The sequence below is a fragment of the Pinus tabuliformis genome, chromosome 3_2 (assembly GCF_031772625.1).
Source record: "Pinus tabuliformis cultivar Carrire ecotype Pingquan chromosome 3_2, CPIR1, whole genome shotgun sequence".
Lineage (NCBI taxonomy): Eukaryota > Viridiplantae > Streptophyta > Pinopsida > Pinales > Pinaceae > Pinus > Pinus tabuliformis.
This window is the reverse complement of record NC_142302.1, coordinates 1,050,961,551-1,050,972,924: the sequence shown is the minus strand read 5'-3', so window position 1 is coordinate 1,050,972,924 and position 11,374 is coordinate 1,050,961,551. Positions and strand designations below refer to the sequence as shown.

Sequence of the window (11,374 nt, the reverse complement as noted above, 5' to 3'; positions counted from 1 at the left end):
TTGAGGTTGATAGAACCATGGAGAACCAAAGCTTCAAGTTCATCTGAACGAGTCGTTTTAGTAACCAAAATTCATACTGCTAAAGAATATGATTTTTTTGGTCATTTGAGGAGCCAAGGCACCACTGTACGCTGAAGTTTTTGGGACGAGTTTACGCCACACACTCTAGTCCAAAAATTGATAAGTGAGGATAGGTTGTCTGCTCAAATAAGGGGCAAGTTTTTAACTCTCATCCTGGTCAAATCCACATCCAAAGAGACCACGATTTTTGGACTGTAAGAAGACTGCATTTTGTACATAGAGCTGGGTAAACACAATAAGGGACATGCTTGCTAGGCTGATTCGAACCAGATCTAGAGATTATCCCTATTGTGCATGTATCAGTGGCCATTGCTTATTTTCTAAGCTGCATTGGATTTAATGATAGCTAATATGACCGCTGTTAGAAGAAAGTAGGCGCTGAAGCTTCGGGAGGAGAGTTCCGTAGCTTGCCTTGGTCACTGATATTTCAAGAAATAATTTCTAGGTTTGTTCTTGGTCATTGGGAGCTGAAGTCCTCCACCAAATAACCCATTGTATTCAGTTCTTCTCACTGAAGTAATTATGAGGTTCTATTGTTCCTATTTTCTATCTGTATATTCAAATTTCAAGGAAGAAGAGACTGCTTGTGCGATAATGCAATTTACATATTGTTATATATCAACAATGTGTTAAATTATGGGTCTGATATAAAGGTTTTTGAAGTCTGTTTTAGTTGGTTTTTGAAGACTATTTTAGTGCTTGAGCACTGTATAATTTGTTCTGGAAAAACAAAATTAAAAGAGACACCTATAGCAGTTTGCAGTTCCCATACACTGCTCCCTCATGCTCCCATACACTGCTCCCTCGACTCCCTCGGCTCTTGTGGATCCCATACGCTGCTCCTGCGGCTTCCATACGCATAACATCACCATACGCTCCCTTTGTTCCTATTCCTATTTCTTCAATTTTCAGGTAGCAGTCTTAAGCCAAAATTGAAGTCATTCCTACAGCTGGAGAAGGACAAGATTTCCTCACTTTTTTATTGGGTGAATCCTCTAGACAAGGGTAGAACATGTTCTAGAGTTGGAGGTGAAAATTTCTCTTAGGCTGAGCCACTCTGCTCTCTTTTCTTAGGTCGAAATTTGTCTTCATAGAGGCTGCAAGCCATTCCGTAGGATTGCTGGTGCATTTGGAGGTACATCAACATAAAATTGAGCCATTCCTTGTTATCCTGCTGCATGGAGCAATTTCCAAATAGAGATCAACATCTGGAGAGGAGAACTAAACTATTGGGATTGCTGGACTTGTACACCATGGGCGGCATATAATGTTGTAGCTCTGAAGGCAGCGTGTGGTTTGTTTGAAGGGAACCATTTCAGCCTTATTAAGTCATTGTATCTCTAGTTTTGGGATGCTTCGATGTGTTGTACAGAAAGGAGCAAATTCTGAGTGTATATGTGTCATTGTAGAGCTGAAATGCTACATCGAATCAACCATTGTACCCAAATTTACAATAGTTATTGGAAGAATTGCAGCACTGCTTGAATAGCGCTGGGGCGCCGAGTTCTTCAATTTGGATTCATTTGCTCAGATTTGGTGGCTGAATTGTTGGTGCAGTTCCAAAGATTATTTATGCCAAGTGAATTGCCGAATTCTCCATCATTGTGACCATGTTTACCAGTGCAAAAAGGGGTCTAAGTTCTAGGCTATGGGATAGAATTTCTTCAATCAAATAAGCTGAGCTTTTCTGTGGTTATTTTGGTAGAAAATTCTCACCAAGAAGAATGAGTTTCCCTTAACTCTACAGATCAAGTCCCTATTTAGCACCTGGATGAAGTTCTGCTCACAAAAAGAGGGTTGGTTGTCCCTGCATATATACCCAAGACGAGTTATGAGATAAATATTGAGTTCAGAGATCGAATATCAACTTATTAAAGATGCCATGTTCGCTGAAGTCTCCAAGGATGAGTTCTTTGATGAAAGTAAAGAGTTTTCCCTTTCTAATATTGTTGACTGAGTTTATCTCTTGGAGGGGCGAATTAATATTGTCTAGCTAGCCAAAATATCTTCAGTTGGTGCGTACCTGGACTTATAAAAGCAACATTTTTTCTTGTGGCTCGAGTTTATTATGATAGCACTGTCCCGGGCTGAGTTACTACACATTTATCAGCTTGTGAAGGGTTTTTCTGAAACGATCGAAGTGTGACATCAATTCTGGGCATGTTTTCCCTATACCAAAGGCATATATATCCTCTATTTAACAGTTCGTATTCCTCTCTTCATCCCTGGACTGGTATATTATATATTTGTCTGATTTATATGGCTGAATAGATTCGTGTGGCCTCAACCATGAGAGCTGAGTCATTATCTGTGTACTAGGGCAACATATTTCTATAATATAGTGCTGGGGATTATTATTTGCAGTTTCTGTTGCCCTAGTTGTGGCATTGAATTTAAAACTCATTATGGTTTTTGTGTTCAGTGTTGAAGTTCACGTAGAGTATTAAAGTATATAGAAGTTATCCCCTTGTTCCAAAAGTTGTATGATTTCACCATTCAGCCAAAACTTGGTGCAAATCGAAATTGGAGCAACTTCTAATATCTTTCAAATAAGTTAAAATAAGTGTATTTAACAGATTTTGATTTGTTGATAATATGGGAAGACTTTATGGAGTATTAGAGTTACTAAATACACTAATACATTCTAGTGTCGAAAACATAGTCAAAATCAACAAAGACTCTCTCTTTGAAATTCAGACCTGTCTAAAATATGCACAAGAACATATTGATTTTTTGCAGCTTGAATCTCAACTGCAGCAGGAAGAATTACAGCATTGAAGTCATCCTTCTGAACCTGTTTCTGTTCAGAACAATGAAACAGACTCCCATAAGCAACAATTTGATTCAGATCCAGTGCTCATTTCAGAAGCAGATTTGCATGCAAATGCAGAAGTTTAGATTGCACTTCCCAAGCCCATCATCAGACCTTGGGAACAGCTTGTCCAAAACAAGCACAGAACTGGTCTTGGATATGGCAAGGATGTGTCCTTTCATATTCCAGACTACTCTAAACCAATCCAATTTCAAAGTGCTGGATTTCTTCAGGACGGTTCATCTTCACCTGCTCCTCGTGACAGTTCACCTTCAGCTGTTCCAGATTCTGCCCCTCTTCCACTGCAACAGATTGTGAAATGCCAACACTGTGACCGAGTTGGCCATCTGAAAGATCACTGTTTTGATCTTCATCCATGTAAGCACTGTCATAAAACCAGTCATTCTTCAAACAGATGCTTCAAAAACAAACCTCTTGCAAGAACAAAGATTCATCTTGGATGGATCGCTTCTTGGCAATGGGCATCAACAGCGAAAAAGATATTTCAGTCACATGTTAGAACTTGTTCAAGAGTATTGAACAGTCTTGCAGTTGAGTTTTCTCCATCATCTCACCTTGTATCTGACAGGGGGGGAAATGATGGTCATCTACAAGCTTCAAAGTCACATCAAGCGACCCTGAACCACAACCTGCCACACCAGTTTGAGAGTTGTAGCCAGAGACAAAGATGCCCCTGAGCATGCCTTCAGTTGGTAATGCCTCTTCAAAGAATTTGGGACACTTCCTCTAGCAGAAGACTTCAACTTCTTACCAGTTTCGGAAGAATTCCAGGAATAGAATTGGGGACACTTCCTCTAGCAGAAGACTTCATCTTCTTGCCAGTTTTGGAAGAGTTCCAGGAATTGCATTAAGCATTCCAGAGTTGTTGGTCATCCTTAAACCATCACAGGTTGAGACTTCCCTTTTCAGGTTGAAGTCCTCCCTTTTATGCGGGGTGAGACCTCCCTTTCATGGTTGAATGTTTCCCTCTTCAAAACAATAGGAGCACTTCCTCTAGCATAAGACTTCAGCTTCTTGCTAGTTTTGGAAGAGTTCTAGGAATTGTACCAAGCATTTCAGTGTTGGTGGTCATCCTTAAACCACCGCCCTTTATACCAACATTTCAGAGAGCACATTCAGCCTAGTGTTGCCATGCATTTTTTGCATGTTTTGTATTACAGCTCTCTTCTTGGACTCATACATAACCTTTCGGATTAAGGGGGGGAATGTTGGACACCTAATCCTCTATGGGTTAGTGTGGAAGCCGAATAGACTAAGGAAGTCCAAGAGACCTTGGGATGTGGAACCCAACAGTCACACAATGTACTATAAATGTATATCATTTGTTAATAAAAAATGTACTCTCATGTTTTATCTTTCATGCGCTTTTTGCCATGTGTGTGTTTAACAATTATTTATGAGTTTTTAGTTATATTCTTATGTTCCTTTATTATAACTTTTCATCAAAGAATTATTAAGAGAAAAAACAATAAATACAATGGACACAAAAATTACGCTCCAAGCCAGGAAAAAACCACTCCAAGGGTAAATCTGGAAATAATCTCTTCTCTTCTTATAGAATCTACTTCAAATGAGAAAACCAAGACCAAGATATTCTCGAATCACCAATTCATCCCTCGAGGAATCCCTTCCAATTAGGTTACATATCAACCAAATCAACGAGGATTAAATATGCTTCAAGGAGCTTCCAACTACAAATTTCGACCCCCAACTTCGACTTGCAATTTCCGGCCTTCTAGAAGTTGCATAAACCCTAACGTTCGCACGTGTGAGAGAATAGAGCCAAAAAAAAACTTTCTTTCTTCTTCTTGGTTTCTCCTTCCTTCCTAGACCTTTGCTCTTGATTTCGCCTTTTTCCCAGCTTCAGATCGAACTTCTTCTTTAGAGATATCGAATTGGCGCTAAATAATGTTGATGTTTCTTCTATTTATACACATGTGTGGGGTTTGAATACCCTCTTTTAGGCTGATGTATAACTACTAGGACCAACTTGTGCTTGTAGGCTCATAGAAATTTCTAGACTCAAAATCAACATCTTTTACATGTTACAAGTTCCTCGATAGGGTCTTATAAAATTTACAAGGCCTCTCTTGACTGAAGAAAAATACTATTATGACATGACAAACCCTAGAATCATGCAGAACATCCTTGACCTAGATGGCCATCAAAATGGAGCACGAAACCCATGGTTAAAATAATATATATATATATATATATATATATATATTCTTGTAACATAAGATATACATAATGATTTGAATACATTGACAATTATGGAGACCAAAACTAGTTATATTTTCCAACATTCCTCAGTTAGTTTGGTGAAGAAGGGATACATCACAATTTGGTGAAGAAGGGATACATGACTCTGCTCTTCAGGAATCAAGGACCACGGGCTTCATCCATCATAAGATAACTTCCACATATATCGCCCTCATTCCTAAAAACAACTATGCAAAGGGTTTCACTGACTTCTGGCCTATTTCTCTGTGCAACGTCATTTATAAAAACATTTCAAAGACTATTGATGGCTGTATGCATAGAACTCTATCGCGCTACATCACCCGAGAACAACATGGTTTTCTCCTGGACAGACTCATCCATGATCCTGTGGCAAATGCACAGGAAGGAATGCACTCGATTCACACCAAAAATCTTGAAGCTGCTACACTATAGATTGATCTTTGAAAAGCATATCACTGTCTGGACTGGGGTTTTCTCCGACTCATCCTTATCAAGATTGGTTTACACCCTAGATGTGTTAATTGGATTATGGCCTGTGTGGATAATGTAAACTATGCTGTCATTATTAATGGGTATCCAACAAGGTTCTTCTGGGCTGGTAGGGGTCTCCGACAGGGATGTTCACTATTCCCTCTTTTATTCATTCTTATCATGGACTGTCTAAGTTTGCATATTAAAAAAACAGTCCTGGAGGATCAATTTCAGCCACTGAATATGGGAAATAACATCAACATTTCACATAACCTCTTTGTTGATGACATTCTTATTATGGGTATGCTCTATTGTTTTTCTTGGTTATACCTTTTTCACATTTTCAGTAGATTTGCTAATGCATCTGGATTGCACATGAATGTTAATAAATCTATTATATATCATGGACAATCTGACTTGGAGATTGTTGCATATATCAAAGATTTATTTGGTATTGAGGCAAGGCCTATACAAAATGGTTTGAAATATCTTGGTTATCGTATCAAACCCACTTACTACAGAATCGCTGATTGGCAATGGCTTGCTGATTGATTCTTCAAAAGGATCTTTGGCTGGGAGTTTAGATAATTGTCTTTAGGGGGACAGGTTATCCTCACACAAGTTGTTCTGTCGCAATTGGGGCTCTATTGGGCTCATCTCTTCCATATCCCTGCTTCCATCATTAACAATCTAAACTACCTCCTGGTGAAGTTCCCAAAGATTTTCTCGTTCAACGTTTCCTCTTTTCTCGGGTCAAGTCGTGAGGTCCCTCCTGCTCTTCCTTTTTCCAAATCTGTAAAATTTACAGATTTTTTCCAAAGTCGTGAGGCCCACTTTCTTTACACGCTTGCTCCCAGTCAACACACCGCCATTCTCACTCTTCCATTTCAAATCACTTGGTTGTTGTTCACACACACGGGTCTTTATATGACGACTGCTGTTGCGATTATAAATACACGGGGCAATTACAACAAAAACAGCATTTGGAGTGGTAGAGTGAGAAATACAGCATTTGAAGGAAGGAAGTTGGAGTGGTAGAGTGAGAAATGGATCTTCTTCTTCTCCTCATCATGATGCTTGTGATGATGGGTGTAGCAATGCCTACTCATTCTCAACATTTTCCTTTTAATGGACGGAGTATGATTGGGAAATCCTCTCTGTTAACGGATGTGGAGGCACTTCTGAGCTTCCGGAAGGGCATCACATTGGATCCATATGGATCGCTCTCCGACTGGATGGCCAATAACTCACATGACGTCTGCCTGTGGAATGGAATTTCGTGCAGCCCAAACAGGAGGAATCGAGTGGTTTGGTGGAACGGAATTTTGTGCAGGCCAAACACGAATCGAGTGCTTTCAATTTCTCTCTCTAACTGCTGGTTGAATGGTACGCTCTCCCCATCAATTGGGAGCCTCTCTCTTTTGCGGAGTCTCGACTTATCAAACAACCAGTTAATTGGATCTCTCCCGCGTAACATAGGTCAATTAAGTAATCTTCAATCTCTTGATTTATCAAATAACAATTTGACTGGATCTCTCCCGCGTAACATAGGTCAATTAAGCAATCTTTCTTATCTCGTTTTATCAAATAACAATTTGACTGGATCTCTCCCGCTTAGTATAAGTCACATAAAGGGTTTAAGGGTACTAGATCTATATAATAATAATATTCTTGGCACTATACCCAATACAATTAGTTTGACTTTCCTTTGGCTTTTAGATTTATCAAAGAACAATTTAGAAGGATCAATCCCTGAACTTAATGGCAGTTGTGCCTCTTTATCCTTTTTCTCTGTTCACACTAATAAACTTTCTGGGACTTTGCCAATGTTTTTGGCTAATTGTACTGGAATTGAGTATTTAGATTTAAGGAAAAACAATTTGACAGGGCAACTTCCTCACTATTTGAAATCTTTTTCAGAGTTGTCAATTTTAAACTTTGGCTATAATAATTTTCATGGTGGCATCCCTGAATGGGTAACAAATTTCACCTTTTTGTATGTATTGGATTTATCCAATAATAAATTTAGTGGAAGAATGCCATTACATTTTGAAAGACTTCAAGGATTTGTAAATTCTTTATACTATCTTCCCCTTGAAGAAGAAATCACAGTTCACATGAAAGGATGTGAGTATACTCTGCCATACCTCTCAGCTATAAACACAATACTTGATTTGTCCAACAATAATCTTGTAGGACAAATCCCTGCAAGCATCGGAACTTTGATAGCCATGCGATTGCTAAATTTATCTGGCAACCTGTTGGAAGGGCTAATACCTGCATCTCTCAGCAACATATCTACTTTGGAGCAGTTAGACTTGAGCAAGAACAATTTGAGTGGACATATTCCTGAAGAGCTCTCTAAGCTATATAGTCTGGCTGTTCTGGATGTTTCATCTAATAGCCTTTGTGGGCCAATCCCCGGAGGAACACAATTTTCCACATTTAGTTCAACATCATTTCAAAGGAATAAGTGCTTATATGGGTGTCCTTTAGATTCATGCAATGAACCGAAAATCCCAGTGGGAGAAGTTGACAATAATAGTAGCAGTGCCCATATGAAAATGGGATGGCTCGAGCATCTAGATGAAAAGATGTCATTAATGGCATTGGGGATTGGATTTGGGATCGGAATTTGGGGAGTAGTTGGTGTATTTATCTTTTGCAACAGAGCTAGACACTGGGTGTTGGGTTTACCACCTAACAAACCACAACTCTTCTATGGAATGTATAGATTCCCTACATAAAGAACCAAGTAATGGATGTTGGCTCTACTATGTGGTGAATTAAATTGTCATGTAATCTCCCAATAATATTTTTGGTATACTATCTCCTCACATATAGAACTTTTAGTGTGATCAATGTCTTATTGCATTTCCATATTAATCTCAATGTTATTTATAACTCTTATTGCATTCAATTAATTTCCAATCAAATAACATAAATATTACATTCTCTCATAGTTCTTGGCATCTCATTTTACAAACAGGCCAGACCTAACTTTTTTATGCTTATATCCTTTTCACAGTATTTTAGTATGCCATATGCAAAAACTGTTTTTTGAACATTCCAAATTATTCATAAAAATGGTGAACTTTCTTCCCACTTCTAGAATATGAAATCCTGCAATAATATAAATATATCTAATATATCTAAGAAGCTTAAACGCGGTGGAATCTTCATTGTAATGACCCAGTTTGAAATCGGAAAGGAATGTGATTGCTTGACCATGGTTATGTAACCATATGTCTTGAATATTACGTTTGCAACGGGCCTACCTGGAAAGAGATATCCTATGATATACTCATTTAATATCTTCATCCCCGGCGTCTGTCGCAAGAATATAAATAAATCCATCAACTCTATTATAAAGACTGATTGTATTTACAAAACCGATTAAAGAGAACCTAAGTGCTGTACAGCTCATAGAGTAAGTGCTGTGTGAATATATATATATATATATATATATATATATATATATATATATATATATATATATAATATATATATATATATATATATATATATATATATATATATATATATATATATATATATATATATATATATATATATATATATATATATATATATATATATATATATATGGGCGGTAGGATAGCGCCTCATTGATTGGTTAACATTTCTATTTTGCTATCATCATTTAATTGGGGATCTACCTCTGTTCAAATTCATCATTTAATTGCGGAGGTCCCATCTTTATTCAAATTAATCATTTTAATGATGGGATTGCATTTTCATTTTTATCATTAAAGTTTCGATGAAAACATATAAAGGCAATAGTTTAAAAACGTTCGATTTATTTAATTATTTATTTTTATCACACAGAATTTTAACAAAAATTGTGCGTGATTTGTTTATTAAACCTTTGAATTTGATTTAAGAAAATTTAAAATATTCTATTTTAATAAGTGAGAACTTATTTGTGGCCAGTATATTCAAGAATGGTGAACTTTCAGTTTTATATTCATATGAAACATATCTTTATGAAAAACATCTTTATCATCATTTTTATTATGTCTTTTTGGAGACATTACGTAAAATTGGAAGGATAGAGAGAAGCTTAGCATGGCCGATTAACATGGCCTTTGCTCAAGTATTTCGCACACAAATTTCTGATTCATTTTATATTTTATCCAGTTATGGTTTATATAACATGTGAAAGATTATGGAGGAAGGTGATATTTTACTTGTTACGGGCAAATTTGGAAGGGAAGTTTTGATATAAATTTTAATAATATTTTTTGAAGGGTTTTTTAATGTTTTTTTATTTATTTAAAAATGATTAAAATGTTAAATAAATAAATAAAGTGATGTTATCAAAAATTTTATTGGCAACAATGTTCTTTGGTTGGTATTGATGTCAATTTTTATATGTGTTTTGGCATGGTTTATTGGTGTATCATGATCATGAGTGTGTTGTTATTATTGTAGATGGCTAAAACTATATGTTCTAGTGTGATGATGATGTTTTATTGAGGATATGTTACAGATCTGGGTGAAGATTCTTGAGAAAATAAAACCACGGGCAATTGCAAGGGTTTTTCCCATGATATTTGGTGTGAGAGATTATTTGATGTGGTCATCAAGAGAAGTGGTGTGTAATTAATGATTTATATAGTGTATCTCGATGAGGGAGAAATTAGAATAAATATGAAATGCCATTGTTAGAATTTAGTTGAGCTATAGTGCATAATGAAGTTGTTTGAATATTTTTAGAAGTGAGCCACAATTAGAGAGGTTGAGATTGTGTTGCAAAGGGAGTTGACTTATTTATGTGTTGCAAAGTTCATTTGTTTGCTTTGGGTTCCAGCCTTAAAATGAATGAAAACGTGGCCCTGAAAATTTGAGGAGGATGGGACCTCTGACAAGTGGTGGCATGCCAAGATAGGAGTAGTGACTCCTTGCTGGTAGTGACAAGCAACCAGTGGATAGGGAGTTGGGGCTTCATAGTTGGTGGTGGCCAACAAACTGTTGTAGAGGAGTAATGGCTCTTAGCTAGTTGGGGCTAGCATTTGTAAAACAAATTGATTGATAATAAAAGAAAGAGAAGTAACACAACAATAACAAGGTGGTTTTCTCCCCCTTGAGGGTTTCCACCATATATCTTTGTGTCCTATGTGTATGCTTGATATGATGTCTATGTTGATTGTTTAGTGTGGTTTACGTGATAAAAACTATTGATGATATTTTGTGTAATGTTTGACTAATTATTTGAAAAAAAAAATTATTATATTTGTTATCACTACCGATTCACGGGGCCCCCCCTGCCCCTCCACCCCACTCTCAGTAGTGATTTGATTCTAACAATCAATAACAGAGCAAGTGCCTTCTATTGTGGCTTAATTGCTAGAAGGTGGATATGGGAAAATCATGGGTTATCAAAGTGCCCTGTTGCTTAGTCCTGCAAATTTTCAAGAATGGAGAGAGAAGGTGAAATCCAAATTATTTGCACTTGGATCTAAAGTATGGAATGCAGTGATGAATGGTTATGATGAAGAACCCCCTACAAACAAGTCCAACAATGGAATGCCCAAGCTAAGTTTACAATTTCTGACAATCTTCATAATCCGGATCTTGAGAAAGTCGTGGATCTCAATTCTGCAAAGGAGAATTGGGAAAGGTTGCAGGCCCTGCATGAAGGAGAAACCAGTACTAATGGCGGAGAAAAGGAAGAAGAAGAAAAAGGCCCCTTAAAAGGAAAGTGATCAGCCAAATGACATT

General features: G+C 37.1%; 1 pseudogene; it reads left to right on the top strand.

Moving 5' to 3' along the window:
• The first annotated feature begins 9,668 nt into the window (after positions 1–9,668).
• Positions 9,669–9,785, top strand: LOC149184211 (U6 spliceosomal RNA; annotated as a pseudogene).
• Positions 9,786–11,374: the final 1,589 nt, after the last annotated feature.